Genomic DNA, 27,334 nt, shown 5'->3' on the forward strand with positions numbered 1-27,334 from the left:
GTCTGCGTTTGTATGTTCGTCTGTATACTTACACATCCGAAATTTAAAATAACCTAAGGAGAGGTGAACCCCCAAACCCCTCTTCCTAACTGCGCCAGCGGTCTATATCAATGATCCCGATTCGCGAGAGTGATTGTGGGCCTGTGAGCCGCGAAGGTGCTTAAGTTGAGGACACCCCACTCGTCGACGCATGTTTGCTCTCCACTCAGAGGTCCTCGCCAGCCCATTCATACGCACGGTTATATCAATCTAGGGGGCTCCCGTTATAGGCAGCTCGTGAATGTGACGTCACGGCTTCCCTATCTCATACTCTAGCGTAGTAATGATAGCGAAAAGCCCCTCCAAAACTCCCAACTGCTATGATCTATTACGGGCACACATACTTTTGTGACTCAGAAACTTCTTTTTCTTTTTTGTTCGCCCTCTGGATTTATCAAAATTCCAATAATATCAATATCGTGGCACATGTTTTCAACAACTCTAAAACTGTGAAACACTCCCAGCGATCGATTTCTATGAGTCCAGGAATGGCTTAAAGTATATCTAATATTGATGTAACAAGCTACAAGACATTGCATTGGCCAGATAAATCGCAATTCAAGCGGTGATCCACAAGTACGAACACAATAGGCATGCATCTAGGATAGTGAAAAGAAATGCCTAAAGAGAGAAAGCATTAGGAGGAAGGGGTGAGCTAGACTTCGACCAGTCCAATACCAGACAAGCGGCAAGAAAAAATACACAGATAAAGGATGGCGTGTATGCCTACATAATTTTCCGCAGATATAGCCGGGTGCATAAGTCGGAAGCTTCAAAGTCTTTCATGATAGCTTGTATAGGCTTTGTAGACTAGTGAGCTATGAAGCCATGCTCCCAAGACGCGATTTTTTGAAGAGTTAATGGGATGTTGGGGCATCCTGTAGGAGCGTCAGCTCAGGGAAGTGTGCGAGGTGAGGCGGTTTGTTTACAATAGGTGAGGTTTCCCCTGCAAACGAGTTCTGTTTTTCGAAATGAACGTTTGTTTTCATTCAATACAGCTATATTTCTCCAGAGGTTAACTCACTAGTAGATCATGATCCCTGGTACGTCATGCCTGTTTTTACAAAACAAAGTGATCTCATTTGCACTTATAGATACCCAGTGCTACTCTGTAGAGAGGCGACGATACGACGATCCATTGAACCATCGGGAAGCATTCACAAGCACGAATGCCCTGCCACCTTAAAATGTTTAAAGTGCGATTAAAAACGTGGGCGGTTTTTTTTACTGCGAGAATAGACGCATATTCTAGAACTGGGAATAGAGTCTGTATAATTGCGTGAATGAAAAATTGGTTCATTACTATTTCATGTGAATGTGAAACTGGGCTGAAATTGATATATTGCAAGAAACACAGCACAAATAAAACTTTGGAGTCATTAGTGCGTTCAGACACACGCGTAAACAATGTGTGAAAAAGCAATCACTATAAACGGTTTTGTGCTATAATGCAAGAAAAAAAACCATCAAGTCTGCGCGGAAGGCGCAGCACAGTCGCATCGAAAGCTGTAAGACCAGCCTTTCTGGAGCTTCTTTTTTAAACATTATTTGGGTAACTGCCACAAGCATAATTGTAGGGTACCCACTATGCCGTAAATGAACAATATTTTTTGTGGTAATAAATCATTCACTATGCCATTTTCATCATGCTTCGGAGAAGCTTGGTACCTACTATGCACTTGCAAGAAAATTTATGCTATTTTGATACTGTGGCTGATGACGATGAAGAATTGTGGCTAAAGCTATTGTAAAGGGGTTGGAGCATTCGACCACCCACTCGTTACCCTATTCGCATAGTATGACGTCTCATTGTTTCTTTTGCTATCCTAAAACGCTTCATTACTCATATTAATAAGATTCCTTTCCTGACAAGAAGCGTGCCTAGGCTCAATTTGCAAGAAATTTTTAAGCACCAACGTGCCTCAGTGGTAGAATACTGGGCTGGCTTGCAAGGTACACTACTTCAGATCCTATGGTGTCATTAGTGGTTTTTTTTACTTTTTCTGTGTGTGTGCGGTAGTGGTTACGGACACTGGCAGTGGTGGCAGCGGACAATTACGGCTCACACGACCGTTGTTGTGATCTCATAACAACATCCGCTGCAAAACAGAGCATTCTTTTTTGCGCTGTCATGCCCTAATTTCGCTCGATGCTGTAATGGCCGAAACCAACGTTCCGCCAGCCTTAACGTTCCTTTCATTTCAACAAGTATATCGCAAGAGAAACTTCCTTTTGGCACTGAGGATGTAACCTGAGAGCCATTTCAATCAGATCCAGAGGTCAGTGACATTCAGAATAGAGGAGGCACAAACCGCGACGTAACTGTTTCGTCTGTCGCTCATCTTGTCATCTTCACTACTTTTCCTTTACCCTGCCTGCATCCGCACAGATTTCTCGACGGGTTGAACGGAACGCGTTTTTGATTCTCCTTTATTTACTTGTTCATCCATGTATAATAATGACTAACAAAGAGAGAGAGAGAGAGAGAGAGAGAGAGAGAGAGAGAGAGAGAGATGTGATTGGGAAAGGCCGGGAGGTTAACCGGGGAACAAATACTTGATTGGCCACCCTGCACTGCAAAAGGCGTAAGAGAAGACAGAAAAGTGGGAAAAGGAGGAATCAGAGATGGGGGAAGTAGAAACACACACAAACTCACAAGAGTGTCAGAATCGTTTGACGAGGCGGGTCACTCGCAAGAACTTCAACATCGCCTTCGTCACTTTCAGGCATGAAGCTCGGTCTTTCCGGTACTCCAAGATTGATTTATCAGAAAACGGCTAGTCATCGAGTCACACAAACACTGCTGCGGCAGGCTGCCTCTGACAGCTTTATTGAGAGCACTGGCAGAAAGCATGTTCCATGGTTTCAGTGAACTGGGAGCGCGGGAGTAAACATGGACACAAAGCAAAGAAGAGGCACACATCCCGAGCGCTCGTGCTGTGTGCCTCTTCTTTGCTTTGTGTCTGTGTTTACCCCCACGCTCCCAGTTCGCTGAACCATCATGAATTACCAACTAGCCCACCTTTCCATTCTATTGCAATCCATGGTTTCATCAGCGCGACAATGGCCACATGCAGCATTGTCTACGCATCCGTTCCGGCAAGTAAAGGCATTCGTAGAACGCACTCCAAGCCACATGTGGCCGCGAAGAGTCATCTCAGATCGGAGTAGGCCAGATAGAATAGCAACTTGTGGACACGGATCTAGGCTGTGAAGACGGCTGTGGAGAAAATCGGCCGTGTTCGACATGAACCTTGAAACTTAATACGACGGCTAAGAGTAATGACTCATGAACAGTATCCTCATGTGCGTTGGACAGTGAGTAAGTGGTTAAATGCAACCTTGGCCTCTGTGTCAGCAATTATAGGTAATTCAAGAAGAGCATCGCTGAAACACAGTAGGCCCTTAACGGTTGCAGTCTTCACAGTTGGCATAAATCTCGAGAACTTTCAAGTCATCCTAGAAAGCGCAGAAGATGAACAAGGATCTAGCACAATTTGAGCCTGCTGACTCGTCACAATGTGACGCCGTCTCAGTCCATTCGCAGGTTGAGCGGGCAGTTTTGTAACAGCTTCGAAAAGTGTACGCGTGTGGACAGCCTGCGGTTGACAGCAGGTATAGGAGTCAATCGCCGGCTTTCTCTCCGGTCGCGTCTCTGGATCACGCGTATACTTTCCGGGCGACACCACTTCACAGAGGCCCTTTAATTTAGCGGGAGGCACTTCGGTCGGGATGCCCACACGGCGTCTTCGTGAAGTGGTACGGTGCCGAGCCGGTGCACAGCCGGCAGCTGTGATGGCGTTTACTTGAAACACTCTTTCATGGCGTCACGCTATGCCCCCGCCTGCGTTACGCGGCCAATGGGCGTACGACAGCTGCTCCGAACGCGTGGATGACGCTCTCCGCGATAACAGATACGTCACACCTTCCTGCTTTTGATTGGTAGTTCGCTCATCATTTAGGGCAGTGCATATCACAATGACCATCCAAGCGTATAAAAGGGCAGAATGCGGTGGTCGTTGCCACGGATTGGCACGACGATAGCTCCCAGCCCAGGCGTGCTCATCTACCCTACGCCGCTTGCCTGCACGGATCTCACTTAAGGTAACTCATTCAATCTCTCGCAACTTATCGGCTTTCTACGACCCTTCTGATTCCGTCTTAATATGCCGCCTCATAGAGCATTGCAAGAAGGGGCAACAGTACCTGCCTTGTTTAGGGATAAGCGTTTAGCATATTTTCCGAGCTCGTTGGTTAGATAAAAAATGCAGCCTTCAGAACTTTAGTATACTTGCGCTCTCAATAACAAAGTGGTCAGCCCTCTTGTTGCTGTAGCTTTGAACAAAGTGACCCAATTTGATACGTCCATGCTTTTGCATTTGGTGGTTCATGTTGAGTTTTACTCAGTCGTAAGAACATTTTCAAATATGGACAGACCAATGAACAGGCTGAAATATATTGCGTGATCACTTACCGGAGAACAGTTTGAACTAACGAAGTGTCGTTGTCTCCTTATTATCACTGCTTCAAGAACAGCGAAAAATTCACGCAGCTATTTATACGCGTTGTGTATGCATGTATATACGTTCACGTTGAAGTCTAAATCATAATGTCATGCAGAAAAAGCTTGTGCTGAAAAGCGTCACTTAAAAATGTTTGCACGTTTTCGTATTCAAGAAGCCTTGTTTGAAATGAGTGGCTTAATGCCAGCTTGACATACGCTCTCTGCGATAAAATGAAAGATTGCCTTACTAATCCAACCATCCTGACCACCGTGATATTAGGGTATACGCCAGAAAGTTTTGCGAATATTATCAATGATCACGACACTTTGCTGGTATCAAGACAACTGAGAATAATATGTCAAATCGCTGCTTGAATTCATAACAAGTCTTGAAGTTGGAATAATCCTAAGATCAAATACCAACCAAACTTGATGCCAGACACACTGTTACTGAAATCTAACGGCCAATCGATGAAATATTTTAAAAAATGGCCGAATATTTCCCAGTTTCTTTCAATCATTCCGACGCCGGCGATTCAAGCTATTATGAATAAGGCGTAACGGCAATCACACACAAAAAACAGGTAAATTTATCACTAACTATGCATCTGTAAGAATCTAGACTGCCACTCGCAATGTTCTTCTACAAACGGAGATATCAATATAGGTGTATGGTGAGCAGCGAGAAGAACTCTAAAGAATTGCGTCCAGGGGCACATTAATCAATCTGAACCTACACCAAGCATCAGTGCCATGCGACATATGTAAACGGAAACTCGCGCGCGCAGTAAAGTAATGGTTTTTCTCAAGGTCCACAGGCACCACCGCACCATTTCTAGAAGCTGTTTTCTAATATTTCCGAGCTCTTTGTTTCACTGAAATAGAATCTTTCTTTTCTGAAGTCTGGGTATCATTTTTCTCGAGGAAAATAACGCCCTACTGACTCACTCTCTACTCCATTCTTTTTTCAATGCTGGTGTTTTTCTAAGCCTTCGGTCATGTAAGAAAAGAATACTGTGTAGCATTCAAGTTTGGTAAGCAGTCAAAGCATCTAGGCTTACATTCTTAAAGAGGGTCATGGTGCCACTTTCTAATCCCCCGTTACCCTAGAATATCACACGCGTTTCTTAAAGAACAGAAAAAAATAAAAAGAATCCTTTCCCACGAACACCCTTATGACGAGCACATTTCAAAGCTTACAAACACGTTACGAACGGCTCCAAAACGAACTGCGACGTTTCATGGTTTCTAAATAAGGGGTAAACAAAGAAGATGCGGACGACGAGCCCACTTGCAAGAAGCAGCTAGCTCACATTTGGCCACCGGGAGTTCTGCATCGCGCATTCATAGCATCGGTCACGGTAATCGCTATTCAGGAAACGTTTACAAAGGACCAGAACTTTCCTTGTTCTTCGATGCTTGGGCTTCTATCTGCACGTGCTCTAAAGTCAGTCACACATCCCGGAGGCTCAACGAAGTACAGAGCTCAACGGGTGCTGCATCCTCAGCTGCTTCTTTTCGCTCTTCGTCCTGCAGGCGGCACGTGTGCCATTATCATTGCACGCATCTCATCTGCATAATGCTGGCTCGTTTCCTGTCGACGACGAGCGGGAGCGAGCAACGAAAGAGCGAAAGTTCAGAACAGCTGCACGCACTCTGGCAGAACTTGCATTACTTCCAGAAAACATTCGCGTTCTTCTCTTGCTTTGGAGTTTTCTGCATCGTGTGGCCGACTGAAAGTCAAGAAAAGTAATGATAGATACATTCTCGTAGAGCCATATACAGATACGGTCATCTTAGGGCATCGGTCCGGAGAGTAGAGGGCGTTCGTATATCTAGGATTCAACGACACTACTGTTCTTTGTGACCAGTTCAACGCGAAACCAAAGTCCTCCTTTACCTTCGTATCTGCTTTGTGCGGCGTGGTCTACAGTAAGCGAAGCTCTCTCCGGAGGATCCCTGTAGTCTAGGGAAACGTAGTAAGTGTCATGAATACTTTTACACTTTTCCAATGAAAACGAGACTTCCAGCCCATGCGTTGGTATACCGATTTACAGCTCTGGACAGTGGCGCGTGAATGGAGCACGTTATGCCGAAGCAGTAGGCTAGAACAATCACCGTCAAGTGCACACCCTGAACGCATACGCGCACACGGGAAATTCGCACTAGGGATATATCTTTCTGCGTCACTTTAAGAGCACCTGGCGTTAGTTGAGACGAGGGTCGAGAGCATGCAGGTCGCCCTTCCTGGTTTCTTAAAGCGACATTTCTTCTCCTATACAGACAGTCATGGAGCCTTTAAGAGGGTTCGGAGCAGTCGGGTTCCGCTTACTGTTTACCTTCTGCGACGCTATCAGTGACACCCCGTCGGGTCAACACGCGCAATCGTGGTCTCCGCATCAGTGGCCGAGACACGTACGGCGAGGATTCGTCGTGCGGAAGGAATTTCCTGGAGCCGCTGGCGGTCTAGGTCGCCACGAGATTGGCCTCTCCTTCTCTGTTTCTCTCTGCCTTTTCCGGTCGGGCATCGCTCTCGCGGGACTAGAAATGTTGACGGCGAGACGACATCGCTCTCTGGAAGACAAGGCGTTCGAAAAAGTAACGCGAAAGAGAGAATACGATTCGTTGATGGGAAGTCTTGGCTGCCGATGGAAGGCCCAAGCATGACGTCGTCGACTACACGCGCGCATGAAATGCCCATCACGGCTGAGTTATGTCTGCTGGGAAACATATCTGGGGAAAATTGTAGAAGCAACAAGTTCTAGCCACGTGCGGATCGAATTAAGACGGGGAGACTGAGAGCGGGATGTAAACATGGCCTTCGGAGCACTCCGTTTTCTATAGTCGGTAGCCGCATGTAAATATATAGCCGGGACCCGTGTAAGGATATGAAGTTATTCTCGCTTACCTAACCATTCATAAAAAAAAGCGCGATCGGCAATCGTATGCTTCGAAAATGCATGATGGATTGCATAACGGCAATGTGGCATCGACTGAAACCATAGTTCTCACACAATAATAATAATAATAATAATAATAATAATAATAATAATAATAATAATAATAATAATAGCACATTTTTGGAGGTCACATTATTAGCTATCTTGGATCTACTTTGTTATCCCATACTGGGGCAGGAGGAGAAAATATGAAAGAAGGAATATACCAGTTTTAGCCAAACTGAAAAACCCTGACTGCCATTTAACCTGACTATGATTAAGCGTAAATGTTAAGTCGTTTTCGGACTTACTAGCACTATGCGGGTTTACACGTTGGCACTACGCAGCGCTCGCTGTAGTGCAAGATTGCATGATTGCAAGAGCGCCCATACTGTCCAGTGTGATTCAACTGTTCGCATTTCCTAGCGCCTTAACGCTGCTTCACAATAGCAGTAACTCACACTATGTTGTCTTTCAGCTCTAGAAAACGCTGAACTAATAGTCGCAGTATGTTATTATATTAAATACTTTATGGCTTGATAAAGAACATTATTTTACTGTTTGGGCTAAAAATCTGCTAGAGCGAGAATGCTTGACCGAGCCACATATTTTTTTTTTTATATTTTGGGAGGTACACATGGTTGCGGAATACATCCCCATTACTTAAGACTATTGCTAGATGTGCCAGTGCATCTGAATTATTTTTGAGCAGGCTAACTTTGAGAAGACTTTGCTTATCATATTGGTTGATATTTGGGGACTACCATCCCAAAACCACCACATGATTATGCTTATGAGAGATACCGTAGTGGAGGACTCCGGAAATTGCGACCGTCTGGGGCTCTTTAACGTGCACCCAAATGTGAGTAAATGGCCCTACAGTATTTTCGCCTCCATTGAAAACGCAGCCGCCGCAGCCGGGATTTGATCCCTTGACCTGCGGGTCGGCAGCCTAGTACCTTAGCCACTAGACCATAGCGGCGGGGGCTTGCTTATCATACTCGACTACTTCACTCGCAAAGTGTCCTTATTTTTATATAGAAAGCTGCTGTGCCTCTGTATTTGGTCACAGATATTGCTTTTTCAATGCCTAAACATTGTTCACTGTCACCATGATAAAAAAATGAATTTCTTAAGAGGCTCTGTTTTCATGTTCTTGGTTGCACTGCTGAAAAAATCTCCCTACAATTGAGGGGTACCGACGCGTGAACCCGACATCACTTAGCCATATATGTGGAAAATGGGAGCGATTGGCGCTAGCACACCTTTGCACATGAATACTCCGAGAACATCCGAACACGCTTTTTAAGAAATTTTATTCGCTTTCCTTCAATTTGTACTCTAATGACTGACTAGGAAGCACGAGGCACTTACAAGAAAACTGCTTAACGTGAGCATGCATCCTTCTCCTGCGGTAATAAATGGCTGGTCAGTGATCATGTAATTACTAAGCCGGTTTCCGGCGCCTACAACGCAGCCGATGAAAATGCACGTGAAGAAGAGAATGCCTATTTGAAGATTGCGCAAGTATTGTCACCATTTATAGAAGCTCATCTTCACAAAACGGCATGCAGAACAAACATTACTAATGGTACAGCGATGCTCATTCGAACCGACTTCTGATCGAGTTGAGAAATCCCGCTCAACACGTGGTCCTGACTTTTGCAAGAGCAGCAGCTCATTTTTTTCTCTCTCAAAATTATGTCAAATCCGAAAGGCAGCCATTTCACGCGCAAAATTGAGCAACAAAGCTATGACTTTGATGATGTTGGTTACGAAACACCCGATTCCAGAAGATGTACAATAGTATTCGCTTAGGTTGAAGAAACTTAAACAATGCCAAGTTTCTTGTTGCTGTTTTTTTAAGCTAGAAAGATAGTAAAACATTTAATAACTCCATTCGAAAGTACGAGTGCTTCGTGGTAGGTCTTGCGTGTCTTCAGTTATGGCGGCGTGCTGCTACAACACACTTTAATGGCTATCGTAAGCTTTCATATTTTATCTTTTGATATTTTTTATTCTTACGTAAAATTTTCAGAGAATGTCGTGCTAAAAAAAAAAACATGCGACACTCTACAAGTGTTCAGGGTGTTGTCTTCCAAGTGCTGAACAGGTGCCTAGTAATTCTTCTGTGTCAGATTTCTGATAGGACGATTAACTGACCTAAGCATCTGCGCAATTTGTGCTAATTCACCTGTATGTCGCTTTAACACACTCCCTCTACGAGTAGAACAGTAGCATCGACAGCACTTATTCAATTGTATAGCTATGTTACTAAGACAGCGTGTCAAGTAACGAAGCCGTTATTTAATTTGAAACGTCATATAGTGCGTTCGCATAGGGCTCAACAAGGAGGTTTTGCAAAGCAGAATAATTTGGGGAAAAGGGGGCGAGAGAGAATAAGCTATTCAATAACATCGCTTTCTGGGCGAGTTGTTTCGTAGTAATAGGGGAAAAAAGAAGCAGCGAAAAACCACGTGGACAGTGATTGTCCTGTGTAGTTGTTCTTCTAAGCTATTCAAGATTCCATATTCAAAATGTCAATCATATAGGAAACTATTCGCCGTTCATCCGAGGAAATGTTCTTTTAAAAAATTAGGCATGCCAGTAAGGAGGAACATAGCGACGTCTACAAAACCCATATGGCGCGAGTTCAATACGAGACAATACCAAATACCAGACAGTACAACAAACACTTTCCGGGCCAAACATGAATTGACGTTATTAATCATCACGTGTTCTGACGGTGAATTCACAAATCTGAAGAGACCCCCCTCTATCACACCCACATGGGGTCAGTGCAAATTCTATACGCGGCGATGCAAGACTATGGCGCGTCACCTCAGTATGTACCATGTCAAGCTCTTTATGACTACGTCAGGTGTAGAGCTGCTGTGTAGAGCTCTTGTGTAGAGCTGCTGGTATCGGCTGGAACAGTGACCGTTCTTTTCTCCTCTCCAGCTTTTCTTCCCCGTCCTCCTTTCTCTGTGTAGTGTAGACAACCAGGCTAAGCCCTGGTTTAGCTCCATGTCTTTATTTTAAATGGGAAACATTTCTTTACAGAACACAACATTTTGACCGTTGGTGACGATAATGATGATGCCCTTAATATGGCTCATACCCACTCAGGGGATTGGCCAAGAACATATTACAAGACTTAAACATTTTAAATGTTGAAGATTTGTCACAAATGTATTGTCCATTCCCTTCTTCCTTTCTCTTTTTTCTTTCTTTCTTTTTCTATCTATCTATTTATCTATCTATTTCAGGGAGCTCTCATCATTATCTCTGTTTTCCTAACATGGTGTATACCAGAATTCGTCTAGGAGGACATAACTGGTTGTAGAACGCGATTAACAGACCATGATAGCATCAACGTTACATGAAACGAAAACAATTTATTCGGTCACGTGTAGTTTATACCCACACACTATGGTCTATGAATGCGAGTATGCGCCACACGTCTATGTAAAGAAAAGGCTTTAGAACTCTTAACTAAGAAGTTTCAATGAGCTCTAGTTGCAGAAAATGCGGTGCCGGCCTCGGAGGAGTTGTCAATGAGAGAAAAAATTCCGATGAACGCAACGAAATATAGAGCCGGAGTAGAACGCAGGCGTTCTGCGTGACAGTATAGTGCTCTATCGCCGAACAATGCCACTGCTCGCAACTACTTCGCGAAAACAAAACCAGAAAGAAAACTAATTCAGGTGCCATGCTGGAAAAACGCCGATTGTAGTTGCAGTGTTCGCTATATCCGCTTTGATAACTAAATAAGCATCACGTGTGTATTCCTGAAACTCGGCAAGCTATATAGTCAAACGCTTTTCAACTGCTGTGGCGTGCGCGTACACGACTACGCTGCTTGTGATAAGCACATCATTATACTGTAGCATGCACTTAGTCTCGACAAAACGAACGTCTGAGCTGCAACGTTGCGTATTACCATCAGCTACCCTTTAGGTACCAATGTTGACTTGCGTGGTGAGCCCACGATATCCACACAGTTGCTCTAGTTACTCAAAGGCGTTGGGTAGCCTCGCACCGCTTGGCTCGCAGCAAAAAAAAAAATGAAAGCAAGCCGAATCGCTGGCTACTCGCTGTTTGGTTTTGCTCAAATTGATTCCCAAAATTAGTGTTATCGACCACCATTATTATACGTCCACTTTTTTGGTGACATCGAACGTAACGTCTTGCTAATGTCTAGAACGCGATGCAATACGCGATGTTACATCATATGTACACCGAAGCAAAGCCTGAACGAAGCATAAGATGGCGTAGGGTGAACACCCAAGTTCAATATGCACCAGCAAGCCCAGCTTTTTGAAACATATCGAAGTTGTGTAAACCGCCCATGGACGGGGCAAGAAAGTAAGGTGACAAAAAGAAAACGCAAGTGCTGTGCTCGAGTTTCTTTGTTAACCTTCAACACTCGATGGCCCTCTTTTGTTTATTCGAGTACACTAAATGTTTAGGACTGGGCAGTGCATCCGCCTTTTATGAAATTGATCCGTTATTCATAATTAGAGGAACTAGGATGTAAATGAAATGCTCAACGCGGGATGAACGGGCGCGCAAATCGTTTCTTCTCCTTATTTACCTTCTACACTGGCGCACATCCACTGTGCTGGATTGGTCAAGAAATGAGTGGTCTTATGAAATCATGTGGAATTTTAGAATAATGAAGGTGTAAAGAGCACTCCAAGAGGGACCATCAAGAGGTGTAGAGGCACCATCATCGGGGCAATAACGAGGCCGTTTATGCATGAACGAAACAGATGTATTTATAGGGGATGATATAGCTATAGTGAGAGTGAATAGAAAGAGTGCTAAGAGTGCGAACGAAAAGTCAATGATTGAACGAAGCAAAGAATGAGTTCACCAGGGGCAGCACGGTAATCACGTCCCGGGAAAATGTTGAACAGCTCAATGACGCTGAGTGCAGGCACTCGATGCTTGGGTAGCGTGGTAGCTGCGCTCCCAGCCATGGTCAGCAACGCTGCTCACCACAGGGGTCGTTGACCTTGCATTCGCATGGCTTCTGCCACGCTGCTCACGAATGCTGGCTGAGGCTCACTGTAGTAGGCGCGTAGCTCACCTGGAGGGAACGTCCTGGCGACGTTTCCACCCCGTCAGGCTCGAGGTGGTCGGAAGGCTAGTTCAGCACTAGATGGACGGCTGGTTTGGCCTCAGGTGGGAGCCTGCTGCTACCTCGGGTTCGAGAGTTCGGAACACGACAGGTCTCTGCTCCCGCGCCCTGGTTGTTGTTGTTGTTGTTGTTGTTGTTGTTGTTGTTGTTGTTGTTGTTGTTGTTGTTGTTGTTGTTGTTGTTGTTGTTGTTGTTGTTGTTGTTGTTGTTGTTGTTGTTGTTGTTGTTGTTGTTGTTGTTGTTGTTCCCTGTGCAAATGGCTCGTACCCAAAGAAGGGGATTGGCCGATTATAAGGTGAATTTGCCCTAAACTTTCAGCATTGCGTCATTCCTACATTTTTTTTGTAACTTAATTTTGATTTGAAATACCGATATCAAGTTTGCAGAAAAAAAAGAAAAATAGTGATACAGCAATTTAGCAAGAAAATCGTTTAGTCGCAGTGATGTATTCTTGAACGGTGAATAAAACATCCCTGTGGCTGAAACCCAGTGTAGAGGCTCCAAATGAAAGAAGATCAGGTTGTGATAGTTGCAAGCCCAGTCTTTGAAGAGGTGGTGCTAGTATGCTTTGCCTGAATAAATCGAAACGGCGACAATGTAATAAAACATGACTGATCGTTTCCTCTTGATTCTTCAATCGCAAGCCACGTCTGCCTGTCTTCTTCCCCTTCTTTCTCGGTGTCCTCCCACCGCGTCTCGCACCACCGCGTGTCCGATTCCACACATCGTCTTCCTCGAAGGTCTCAGAGGCGCGCAGTTCAAACGCGTCCCCGCACTTCACTGTTCACTTGGCCCTTCACCTACGGCCACTTATCACAGAAGGATATAGAATTAAAATGTTATAAAATTTATATTGAATTTGGTGTTCACTGACATATACAAAATATATTGTTTTTTATTGAAACTATATAATAAATTAATTCAACGCCGTGTTTTTCTTCGCTAAACAAAAAATAAAAATAAAATTATGCATGTGTTGACACAAAAGGACAATAATATATACTAGTTAGTTATTCATTTGTTTTCAATGCGATAATACATCACAGTCATGCACACTTTAGCACTGGAGAACCCAGAAACAGACGCTCCAAAAGACAAAATCATGGGCACAGATAAATTTATTTTCATAGCACGTGATGATCTATCTTGTTTTTTCGAGCTGTAGTGAATTGCCTACAGGTAAAAAAAAATCATTGTTTCATCCAGCTTCCATTTCGTCCTCTCATCTTCCTATTTCATAAACTCTGTGTATACTTAAAACGTTAATCTTTATCAAGCGTTTTCTTAATAGTCTTCAGTGTATTTGCGTCATTCTCGTTTGCTATTTGATACATTTGAATAGCTGAACAGCCCCGTACTGACAACTTACTGCGATCACGTTTTCGTCCAAAAGCGAGTGCAGCTCATGAGCTGTTTCACATTTATTGGGCAACAACAACTACTTTGAAGAGAACAACAGCTTTCGGGAGCCTTGGTCACATGCGTGTTGTGGCGTAGCTATACAACGCTTTGAAGCAAGCTACAAATGTTCATAGAAGCGGGATAATTAACTAAGGAACTCAAGAGCCTCGGATCCCTTAATAAATTAACTGATTAGAAGATGCGTTCTACCTGAATGAGAACGCACCCTGCTAGAAGCGCAAAATAAGGTGCATAGTTCATAATTAAACCGTGATGTTGCACTGACGCTACCACTGCAAGGCTCTGTTGCAGGCGGGGCAGAATTTAGATGGTAAGTCAACGAAGAGCAAATCTTAATGACCAAAAAGAAAACAACATTACGGGACGTTGCCTGTTGAATTAGTAACCCCAATGAGCGCACCTCTCACTAATCACACGCATGCTTGGACACTTAAAGTAGCTCATCATCTTATGTTCCTTGAGTTCGCAGCAGCCAGCGAATAAATCTGGTAGCACGAATTATTTTGCGAGCGTGTGTTGGTGGTGCTGCTCTTATTGGTGAAATTGTGAAACAAGCCTCGTAGCACTTTGTAAAGTACCTGTTTCTTGACGTGAGTTGCTACTGAAATAAAACTTGGAAAAAGTAAACTAGGTGATGGGCTGAATATTTTTTTAACTTTAGGTGAATTCAGAGCAGAAATTTTTCGGACGCTTCTTGAATGTACTACTATCGGCAGTTCTCTCATACAGGACTTGAATGATAAAGAAGACAAGACACTGGAGATAACATCATACTTTCCAAATAAACAGCTTCCATAACGTGAAAATCTCATTTAGTCAAAAAAAAAAAAAAAAACGCCTGGCCTGCACGGAAGGCGCAGCACAGTCACAGCGAAAGCTAGAAGAGCGGCCTTTCAGTGCCTTTTCAAAACGCCCATTGGATAACTATACTGTAAGAACACTTGCTTGATACCCACTAGGGCATTAATAATAAACTTTTGGGCAGTAGGCAGGCATTCCCTATGTCATTTTTTGTCATTCTTCCGAGAAGCGTGGTATCCGCTAAATACTTGCCAGGAATTTTGTGTCAATTGTTCGTGCAGTGGCTGACGACGTTGAGGAACTATGGCTGAAGTGGGTATGCGCCGCACCTAGTACAAGAACAGGAACAAGCCTTTGTAATGGGTTAGAGCATTGGACGAGCCACTCGTTACGCTATTCGCATTGTGCTACAACTGCTTCTTCTTTCGCTGTTTTAAAACGCCTAATATGTCATATTAAAGCGATTGCTTTCCCGACATCAAGCCTGCCTAAAGCATGTTTGCCAACTAGTCCCAAGCTACGGCATGCATCAGTGGTAGAAAACTGGGCTGGCACCCAGCGTACCCGGGATTGAGCTTAACTGTATCATTGATGCTAATTAGTTTTTCTTTCTAATTTCGCCCTATGTGGTTACAGACACCGGCAGCGGCGGCGGCGGCAGCGGACAACTGGGTGTGACCCGAGTTATGATCACATAGCAGCTTTCGCTGTAAAAAAAAAGACATTTCAATCAGGAAGAAACTACGTAGGAAACTAGCTTTACGCAAGCAAGGTCTTACATGCAATTTTGAAAGTTCCAAATCAGTTAAAGTTTGTAAACGCACACCAACAAGACAAGAGGAAGATAACTGGCACAACAGCTGCGAACATTAGCAGATTTATCTGAGTTTCCAGCTGGCTCGTTTACGCAGCTTGTCCTAGAGCATGACGTACACCACAAGCGCCGTTTGCCCCAAATTCATTATTCATAACAATCTACGGCCGCCCATATCTACCCTGTTCTTCGGAAAGAAAAAAAAACATGAACCAAGCCTCATGTGTGGCCCCAATATGTGACGAACGGAGCAGACGACGTGAACTGTGACACAAACCGGAGAGACGTGCTTAAGTAGTGCAGTGCAGTCACTATAAGTCGAACTTTTCTTCTTCAGGCAAACGAAAAAACGAAAAAGTAATTCGTCTCGACGAGTTGTTCGTTCTCCGATCATAACGGGTACGTCGGCCCAGTTAACAAACTTCACTCGGAGCCTTTGTGGGGAACGCAAAGCGCTTCGTGACCCTCATACGACCTTGAACGGATTCGGTGGCAGCCGCGAATCAAGGAAAGTTCAAGGCACTCTCCTTCACAAGTTAAAAGAGAGTAGAAGAGCACAAAACAAGCAAAAGAAATTCAAGATGGGGAGAACCAGCTGGCACTTTTTGAAAAGTTTAGAAAATGCAGAGATTCCTTTTCTCGGTACGAGTGCAGAGGAGAGATGGGCAAGCGAACACAACAAAACCCTTCGCACCGTCGTCTTGAGAATCATGGCTCGACAGCAGCGACAGGGACGTGTTTCGCGAGAAGGGAAGAACGCTGGCCACGACAGCACGCACAGTGTAGACGAGCGGAGACAGTGCGTCTCTTTGGCGCCTAGATGCCACGTACCCGACAAGGGCGAGTCAACGCAATTAACATGCAGGGCGCGCGACGCACTCACAATTCCATTTAACCGGCGCGCGGCGACCAGACGCAAATCGCGATGACAAACCCGAAGCGAGGAGAGACGGTCGACCACTCGCCTACGCCGGAAACGAAAAGAAGAAAGGAAGGAGGCGCAAGCTGGTTCCCGGTCAAGATGGCCGACCATAGTTGACGACGCTCTCAAGAAAGAGGATGCGTTTTCTGGGCGTCACTTGTTTTGGGGGCGTCTCGTGCAGGGAGCGAGAAAGAGATCTCGAGGCGCAGGAGGCGAGACAGAAATGAAGACGGAGAGGAACGAGTGATGAAGCGAGGAGAAAAGAAGAGAGGCGCGAAGTGAGTTATCATGGTAACAAAGTTTACACCCAGTGAGCCACCGGCAAGCGTGCTGCGATAGCCCTATAAACGGGACAACATCGACGTTAGACGAAAGCGTTTCAGTGAGTCCCACACAATACTGTTCGAGAGAGTGTGTCCAAATAGACTGGCGTTTGTCGTACGCACTAATAGTTAACGGCACGTTAATGTACGATCGTTAATGGCAGTGCTATACTGCCGTGGTTCCGTTTGTGGAGATGAGTGCCACCCGAAAGAGTTTTATTTAGTTACAAGGGGAGTTGTTGGCCGAACCCCGGGGCTCTCAGGCTCTGCTAAGCGTTGCGGGAACAGCAAAACTGTCATGTCCTACACTGTTGCAGGAAACAACAAAAGGTAACAAGTTAATATATGTGTACTTAATCTGCGCACCGGTACAGGATGCACAACGCAAACATGTCAACACCTGTTGCCTTTGTGCCCCTGATCGTGGCCTTTTTTTTTTGGGCAGCCACTGATAAATTACTTTTCCAAACGCTCCTAGAACATAACCCCCAACATATCGCCTTAAGGCAGCCCCATATGCTACCCGTGATCGTCTGAAGGGATATTAATCTTGCATAGGTCGGGAAAGTAAGCTTTTCGTGTAGCGAAGGTTGCCAAATCGATGAAGCGAGAGTAATGCGAGCACGAGTAAAAGGCAATGAAAAGCCATGTCATTCGTGCAAAAGATGGGGTTAAATAATATTACGCAGAGCACAGGCAAGAACCTGGGTGAACTTTATAATCTCTGGGAATGAGAACAGGAAGTAAAAAGGTAACGAATCAGGATGGTAGGTTAGGGAGGTGAACACATACAGTGCTGTCAAGTTGATACAGTACCATAGCCATCCAGCGACTTGTAGTCCAGCGGCTTGTAGCACGGCAATGACCACTCTTACTATCGCTTAGGCTGCTGTGCATTTTTTCTATAAGCCTCTCCCTCTCTCTCTCTCTCTCTAGGCAACCTTAAAAATTCTACCAAAGTGATATCAAGTGCCAATGTACAGACAGACAGACAGACAGACAGACAGACAGACAGACAGACAGACAGACAGACAGACAGACAGATAGATAGATAGATAGATAGATAGATAGATAGATAGATAGATAGATAGATAGATAGATAGATAGATAGATAGATAGATAGATAGATAGATAGATAGATAGATAGATAGACAGATAGACAGACAGACAGACAGATAGATAGATAGATAGATAGATAGATAGATAGATAGATAGATAGATAGATAGATAGATAGATAGATAGATAGATAGATAGATAGATAGATAGATAGATAGATAGATAGATAGATAGATAGATAGATAGATAGATAGATAGATAGATAGATAGATAGATAGATAGATAGATAGATAGATAGATAGATAGATAGATAGATAGATAGATAGATAGATAGATAGATAGATAGATAGATAGATAGATAGATAGACAGACAGACAGACAGACAGACAAACAGACAGACAGACAGACAGACAGACAGACAGATAGATAGATAGATAGATAGATAGATAGATAGATAGATAGATAGATAGATAGATAGATAGATAGATAGATAGATAGATAGATAGATAGATAGATAGATAGATAGATAGATAGATAGATAGATAGATAGATAGATAGATAGATAGATAGATAGATAGATAGATAGATAGATAGATAGATAGATAGATAGATAGATAGATAGATAGATAGATAGATAGATAGATAGATAGATAGATAGATAGATAGATAGATAGATAGATAGATAGATAGATAGATAGATAGATAGATAAAAAAATGTGATTGCAGTAAGTGAAGAAATTATTCGCATTTGAAAGCCCCGCTGCGGTGGTCTAGTGGATAAGGTACTCGGCTGCTGACCCGCAGGTCACGGGATCATATCCCGGCTGCGGCGGCTGTATTTCCGATGGAGGCTGAAATGTTGTAGGCCTATGTGCTCAGATTTGGGTGCACGTTAAAGAACCCCAGGTGGTCAAAATTTCCGGAGCCCTCCACTACGGCGTCTCTCATAATCATATGGTGGTTTTGGGACGTTAAACCCCACATATCAATCAATCTAATCAATCAATCCGCATTTGAAACAGTTCCGGTCAGCAAAAAAAGCAGAGAAAACCGGAGATTAGAAGCAATAGAGGAGCAGGATAAATTAATGATAGAGTGGTAAGATAAGCACAAGATATACGAATACAGAAGAGGGGGACGCATTTGTGCGCTCACAAGTGAAAACAGATTTCTGAGAACCAATTCATTAGGCACCTTACCCGCCAGCGATTTCAATAGTGGGTGCTGGATGCAAAGTGATGTTTTCTCTCTCTTTTTTTGCAATAATTGTAGCGTAGGGAGTTATTGGAAGTACGTTAACATTTTTATACAGAATAATCTACATACAAAAATAATAATTTCACAGGGTGTTCGGAAACTTCTTCGTGTGTAGCCCTCTCAATGGATTCTTTCAGAAGCACCTCTTGTCTTTCTTCAACCGCTGAATGATACCCATGCCACGGTGTCTAGGCGCCCCTGTTTTCCAATCCAAGTGTCCTTCCGTTTTAAGAGCGGCGTCGTGTTATTGATTAAGGATTGTTTCCCATTTTGGTATTTTGCTAGCGTCAATCAAAGTTTATTAAATATCTACATTACGCGTAGCGTGACAGCCTGTAGAGGATAAAAGTGAGGTAGCAAGATGCACGAAATCCCTACCACACAACACAACCTCGCAGCTAACTTTGTCGCTGCAAAAATAACGAAGGTAACACAATTCTTCATTTTTTAGTCTCGCAAACTATACATGATTATTTGAATGCTCTCTATGAAGCAAATCGAAACTTTGTGGCGGAAATATAACTTCTACACCGGAGATAAAGAAAAACCCGTCATAACGAAAGCCGCGTTAGATCAAACTAAAGGCCTAAACCATATTTGAAGAAGGCGAACACAGACAACAAAACAGCATCAGCATCACAAACTGAGCGGAACAAAGCTAACTCATAGTAATTGATTGACGTTTTCACGCATCGTAGAGTTTTTTTTTTTTTTTAACTCACCTTTCTTCAAAAAGAATTTGACACGTCTTAAGCGAATATGATTTCCTGTTGAAATGTATTTCGCCTCGTCCGAGTTTAATTATTCGCCATTAAATTTTTTATGTAATGGGTGAAATAAAGCTAAGAAAAACATACTTATAATTTAGAAGAAACGGTTTCTATAGTGAATGTGAGTAACTCCCGCCGTGTATCACCGACCTGCAAAGGAATCTTCCAACATAATCGTAAATAAGTGAAGAAATACTTTACAACAAAGCACACTTTGTCAATATCGATCAGAATAGAGAAAGTATAATATTTCCGCCTTTCTATTTCTCCTTTGTAATGAAACTATTGTGCGATAACAGAAAGGGGAGAGCTCCAAAATTTTATCTCACAATCGTCAAAACACTTTCTATGACGTGAGGGCATTTTGTTTATATCGATTGGGACGCCCCATGTCAGTGGCAGCAGGTGCTTAGTTCCGACTGCTTATGTTCTTTACGGCCTTGCCATAACACTAGTACGTTAGGAAACTGTAGTAGTACGGTGGTTCGCTGAAAAATAAACGCATCTGTAAAGTTCTCAATCATCTTCGCCCTTTTCAAGCCATTTGTTCTAAACACAGAGCTTCAAGCCCTCCCGTGGTAGAGTACGTAGTGCATTAAAACGTAAGCCTTTTTTTATTCTTCTAAACACCATTGGAATTATTTTTTGCGCGTGTGGTGGCTCAATGAAAAATAAACACATCTGTAAGCTTCTCAATTGTCTTCGCCTTTTTCATGCTATTCATATTCGTCGGCATGAAATGTGAGGACAAAATTAAAGTTAATAGGAGGTATCGGGTAATAAGATACTCTCAATTAGATGTGCAAGAAATAGGTGACTAGCTAGGGGCCGTTGAAATGTGATGAATGCACCCAAAAAATAAACTATCTTCGAGACAAGCGTCTGCGTGGTGCTTTCGCCCACAACACACTTTAAAATACCACAGTAAAAAAGCTCGCGGAAGACGCGTTTTATGGTTTTTCAAGTTCGCATACAAAGTCAAAGAACAATTGTTACATTTAAAGTGAAGCAAATGCTCGGGCAGTTAAATATGTTCAGTACTGAATTGTTTAAGTATTAATCTTGCACGAAGTGCTCATTGCTATCGTGTTTTGATGAATTATCAAACAACAGCCACTCCCTTTGCGCCAGATGTGTCTGGCTTTTCTTTGTTTTTAAGTCCGTACGTGCATGTCCACTTTTATGTGTCTGATCGTCTACTCCTCCTCGTAGAACTTGTCTGCAGCCCCTCTCAGTTTTTTTTGTTTCCCTGTGCGTTACTCATTCAAGTAAAAATGTCATAAGCGCCGCGAACAAAAAATTTAATCCGGGTACGTCCCATAACAATGATGAAGATTTACGCTGCCCGTTTTACCAGTCGGCATTTTTACAGCAGTACACCACACCTTGATACGTCATTCACATATGTTTGAAAACGTTCGGAGTATAATAAAAAAACACTCTGCAGCCCAAACGTAATACGAGACTTGTCCAGTTGTGCCGCACACCCCACTCGTTCCACGGCAACATTACAATGATTTTGTTTTTCGTCGACGCATTGCGCAATGGTTGTTTTCCACTGGCAGCAGGCAGAAGAGAACCTCGCTCGCTTGGAAGTACAACAATCTCGTCTTGACGACGAGTGCGGGCCGATCGTTTTTAGTGATTGCGTTACGCAGCTGCAATCTCGCGACACAGCGGGGGTCCGGTAAACTTGTGATTTCTGTGAGACAGTGGAAAATACGTTGCCGGCTTTCAGGCTTTTGTGTTAAATCGAAACTTTCTTTCCTTCCTTTTTTTGTTTCTCTCTCTCTCTCTCTTACCTGCAGGAGGCTGCATGGTCGAAACGCACTAATTATAAACTAGTACAAACTCCCAAGTTGCCGCAGGATTTCTATAGTGACCGAAGATTTTTTAATTTGTAAAAATTAACATAATTGTTGCACTAGCATTTAGGAACACTAGAGCATCTAGAGACCTTATCAAAGACGATAGTCATTTGTCAAGGCATAAATTTTAGTCTGTCTGTATTCTTTGCCTATGCAACGATTCCACCATCGAAGAAAGTTTAAGCCCTTGCTCAACGCCCACCTATCTTGATCTGGTGGCTGCGTTCATACTTGTCAAAATTGTCGACAAAAAAGCAAATAACACACACATTTGTGGTCCAACATCAATGCGTAAGTATTAGGTAGCGTCTTTTTTTTTTTGGTATACTAGGTAGCGTGTTTTTTGTTGTTGTTGTTTTTTATGCATAAGGTACACAGGTGCGTAATTCTAGAGACCGCTGTGTTTATTACGCTGCGATGACAATGCGACTATATCAACGAAGAAGCGAGTGTTTCTTACGTTACGCTAAATCGACACGGGGCTGCCACCTGCTAGTGGCTCGGCGTTCTAGGAAACCTTCGTGTCTTCACATTACTACCAGATGGCACCAGATCCCACGCAGCGCCTTTTATCTGGCTAGGACAAGTTAATCAGTCTCGAATTACCGTCACTATCATCATCATTATCTCTAGACGGAAGATTGTCGTCTTTCAACGTCCTTTGCAGCGAAACACGCAGGTACGGGATTTTTTTTTTTTTTTTGCAAGAAGTACAAAGAAAGTAATCCCGAGTCAATTGAAAGTTCCTTTTGGCTGGAATGTTATGAACCCCAAACGAAAACTAGAATCTCGTGTAAAAAGGTGGTAATTGTCTAAGTTAATAGTCTTACATAATACATACGATATCACAGCATAAGTTTCGTTGAAATAATGGCAGATTATCTATCAGCACAACTAATGAAGATGAATTCAGCCAGTTCATTGAAAAACAAACGGTTTTGTCATTCCAGAAACATATAATTTCAGAAACAGTCTTCTTTTACTCTAAAATCTATCCAAGTGGAGGAAAAGTTCGCCAATTGATAAAGGCAATCACTATAAAAATACCAAGAAGTATTACGGTCACGAAATGTTTTTTTTTTTCTTTCTTCTTTTCTTTTTTTGCGTTAAGGTCTATTTTTGAGCCCAAGAAGTAGCTAACGAGACGCGCATCCTGGCTTACTACAGTACCACGAAAGTAAATATCAAAAAGGAAAAAAATAACAAGACTCAGCCGCTATTAGACCCAAACACGTGCCGGTGGCACTTACGCCAATTGCTAGTCACTGAGGCCAGCCGGCTTCAAAAGTTTTCGCAATGACCGCGTCTATTTTTAGGCCAGTGACTCGTATAACCGTCGTTCAAAATATTTTTCCTGATTTAAAACAGTGCGCAGTCTATTTGATATAGCAGTAAGAAGAACAATGCGCAGTTGCTATAAAGCACAGTTGTATTCTCACTTCAGATTTGCCAAAAGCGCAAACGGGGTCATGCTAACATTTTGATAAGAAAACAGCATGATGTTGCGAAGTCATCCCCTAACCAGAGATGGAACAGGTCAATTTCAGCACGACGAAGTAGATGCGAGGTGAATTAACAGCTACATTGATTATCTAGTCTACAGTAACGACAGTTCTCGAGATGCTAGGCAAGTTGTGTTCTTCGGTGCGAGCAAGCGAACAAAGGCATCTCGCGGCACATGTCCTCGACATGATCATCAAAGCCATCTCGGTGTATCTATGAAAACTGGTGTTACGTTCTAGTATATTTTAAAAGACATGTATTGTAGTTTCTCTAGATTTATGTGAGGCAAGCTCAAGTTTCGGTTATTTATATATTATTTGTTGTATACTACCAGATAACCTCTAGCCGTCTGACCTTTCCATTTGTGCTAGCAACTTTAAGTCCGTGCTATCTTGTTTCCTTTTCGGCATAATATTTCAGTGAAAAAGAGCTGGCAGCGTTACCTAAAAGTGCCTATTTCACAACATTCTACAATAAAAACATAACAAAATACAGTACCAACACGTCTTGCTCATTCCACTAGCAATATTTTAACGTATTGATAGTATGAGCTCGATGAAGATACTAAATCATTTTATTCTGCTTGCACCTATTTTGTATCCTTTCACTTCATCACATTAAACACTTACATTCTTAATCTTCTTACTCACTTACTCTCAATCAACCAATTTTACAATCTCTCAAATGGAAACCAAATAAATTATAAACCGTACAAGAGTGATTGTAATGGCGTGTTTGTATTTGAATACAAGCTTCCTGTACATTTCCTAACATTATCTAATATTTCACGTTTCTGTTGTGCTATCAGTTTGTATTTATTACTGAACGCCCATTAGTCAATAATGATTTTCCGCTCGCTCGTTTTTTTTCCCGGCTTAGCAGATTTCGAATATCTATTACCATATTTATTATTACTGAAATCGTTTTATTGTACACGAATAGAATGGTGTATAGATTTAACATATATTTTATGAAAGATCTAATCATGTTGGCATTGATGCAGATCCGGCTACGTTAAACTTCGAACTTACAATAGACAAGACAGATTTTTTTCTAGGGTTTCATTTTTTAATAACCAACTGAAAACGTCTAACCATTCCTAAAATTAACAAGAATTTGCTTACTATATTTCATTTTTATAGGTAACACTTTTATTTGAAGTGATCGAAAACGTCATAAAAGATAGAAAGCAGTTACGGAGCTTTTTTTTAAACGTAAATATTCACTGAATACTAAATACCAAAACAAAGTTATTTTGCCTATTAAAAAAGAACAAGGTGAAAATTACAGTGTAAAAAATGTCAGTAGAGACAATCACATGGTATCTGCAGCCATTAAAACCAGATGCGAAATAGTTACAATACCCGTGGTCTACTTTTCTTGAAGAAAAGTAACAACAACGAATTCAGACAACCAGTGTGTATGAATAAGCCGCAGATCAATTTTCAAATCAATATTTATTGAATGAAATGGTGCTGTTAGAACAAAACACGTCTATAGTGCCTGTTTCCAGAATCAATTCAACACTATCCGACATTAACAATCCTACAACGAGTACTAACCAAAATTACCAGTCGGTTAGCCAAACAAAGTCAATATCTCCCAGAGATAACCAGGGCTTGTTGTATGTGGGTAAATATTGCAGTTCGTAAAACCGTCGTTAACAAATAATGGTCAAGGAGGGCCCTATAAAAACAACAGTAACAAATAGATAACGCAAAATCCATTTTTGTCCCTGTAAAGCGTGCTTTGCCTGTAAGGTAGTTATGTTGCGCAACAAAACCCGCAGACAGAACCCAGGCATTTGTGTGCAGTTAAGCAAATACGGATAAAGGCTGCTTATATCCACGTCAAAAACAATACTTTGAACCGCCACAAAGTTTATAATATTAAAAATAACGTGATTGTGCTTTATTCTTCATAAATAGCAGCAGCTATCGTGATGTTTCAGCCATAGAAAGTGCAAAAAAAAAGGTTCGCAAAGCGTCACAGTATCAGCAAGGAGACGGAATCTGCAGGAAATTGTTTTCCCGTTTTTCTTAAAGTAAACATGAAGAACCACCCCCAATTCTAGTATCGAATTACAGACGCCGAACGTAGCAGCTGCCTGCGGCTCTCTTGTTTCGCAAGTTTCGCTAAGATCCCGATGACGGCACTTTTTCTGCAATACGTCAGAAATACTGGAGTATTCATTATTTTTACGCTTGTGCCCCTGTTTGCTGGATAAGAAAGATGCAGACGCACTCGACAGCAATCGGCATTAAAGTATACCCACCACCTTTTGTAAGAAGTGGAGACTTCCCTCTTTCCTATAAATACGCTCACTGCAGTATGCGATGTGTATGCGGGAATTTTAAGATTTTAATCACTTGAAAAACAAATAATTGCCATGCCTGAAGATATTTGAACTATCATACTACTCAGTCATGTAGCAGGCCACGAGAAAATATGCAATATAAGATTCACGTCATGTTTTTATTTTGTCGTCAGAGTTTCCTTCATTTTCAGCTAGTTCAAAATGCAGTAATCAATTCAATGTTTATCTCCATATTGCTCCCAATAAGTTATTTTTATGTGGAAAGAAAGCGACATACGAAGTCGCGTTATGGAAATTCACGTAAACTTGGGTATGAGTAACTTCAGCAACGCACTCGCTCCTGATGCGTCAGTGACGCAATGATAACCTATTCATCAAATTTCGGGGAATACATTTTTGTTCTTTTTGGTATTTATATTGAAAAAGCGGCTTCAGTTTTCATCCTGCCTCACTATATAAATTGCAGTGTTTATAACGACAAACATACACATTTTCTTCTATATATATTCCGTATTATTGTGCCTAATGCACACTCAAGCAAACGCTCCGAGTAGTGCTTACATGTGCATATTGTAATTTCACGCTGTCAAGTTCAGATACATCTCGAGTCCTAGCCAAATCAGGTCTATACTTTCGTAGGTCTTTACGACCAGCACAAAGCCAGGCGAATAGAACACTTCACAAATTAGTCAACAATACGCGTGGAATTGTTTCAGGAAAAGTTTAACCTGTGATTTCTTCCTGTGTCTTTTTTGTCTTTTTGATAACGTTAGTCTGCAACCCCTTGCATTTTTATGTGACATATGTTTGTATGAACACCTACAGATTGGTCGAATAACGTATAAAAGTACTTTAGGATTTTGTGAATAGAAAGGCAATGAAATTTCACAACTGTAACAAAAATGTTAGAACTCCACAGAACATTTTACCGACGCTTCATTGACGGCATAGTTTCGCCTTACACGTCGCAGCTATTTTCTTTGGTGAAAAATAACCCGTTCCTTCCATATAGTCCTGATTGAGCACCTACATAAAATAGGCGCGCTGACGTTGGTTTTCCATCATAGACCTTATTTGAGCACGAAGAGATCAATCGTAATACCAAATTACTTTCTTTATAGTCGCTCACCATCATCATGTCACAGATAATGATTTATTTTTCTCTTCTACATTTCACGCGTTAAGAGAAGGTCATAAAAAAAGGCAGCGTATCCACGGGGTGAATGAGGGAGAGTGTGGCGAAGCATTCGCCCATCCATGTGTCTGTCTGTGTGACCGTCCGTGCGTGCGTCTGTTCATGCGTCCACACGTCCATCCGTGCGTCCATCCCTGCGTTCGTCCATGCGTCCATCCGTAAGTGCAGCTATCCGTGCATCCATCCATGCATCTGTCTGTGTGTCCATTCGTCCATCTAGTCAACACTCCAAGTACCACCATCTCGCATATTTTCATCATATATTCCGCATATAGAAGCACCGCCATCCATCAGACATTCCAAAGACTAAACGAGAGGTGGCACACGCACACTTTCTTACGGCTTGCGCTCCGTGTCTACTTCTAACCTTTAACCACCTCGAGTTCATGGTATATACTAGTTCATGGTATATACTAGTTCACTGTAATCACGGAACTGCGGCCCAACGCTCACTAAA

The 27,334-nt window shown here is 42.5% G+C and overlaps 1 protein-coding gene across 3 annotated transcripts in view; it reads left to right on the top strand.

Moving 5' to 3' along the window:
* LOC119170369 (uncharacterized) overlaps positions 1-27,334 on the top strand; it is a 218,354-nt gene that overhangs the window by 115,240 nt on the left and 75,780 nt on the right. For 2 of the 3 annotated variants that reach the window (XM_037421510.2, XM_075876497.1), the window contains exon 1: positions 4,065-4,143. The exons of the other annotated variant lie outside the window; for it this stretch is intronic. The gene's annotated coding sequence lies outside the window, so the exon portion shown is untranslated. Of the gene's footprint in view, positions 1-4,064; positions 4,144-27,334 lie in introns of those variants that run through there. 3 annotated transcript variants of the gene reach the window in all.

The sequence above is a fragment of the Rhipicephalus microplus genome, chromosome 2 (assembly GCF_043290135.1).
Source record: "Rhipicephalus microplus isolate Deutch F79 chromosome 2, USDA_Rmic, whole genome shotgun sequence".
Lineage (NCBI taxonomy): Eukaryota > Metazoa > Arthropoda > Arachnida > Ixodida > Ixodidae > Rhipicephalus > Rhipicephalus microplus.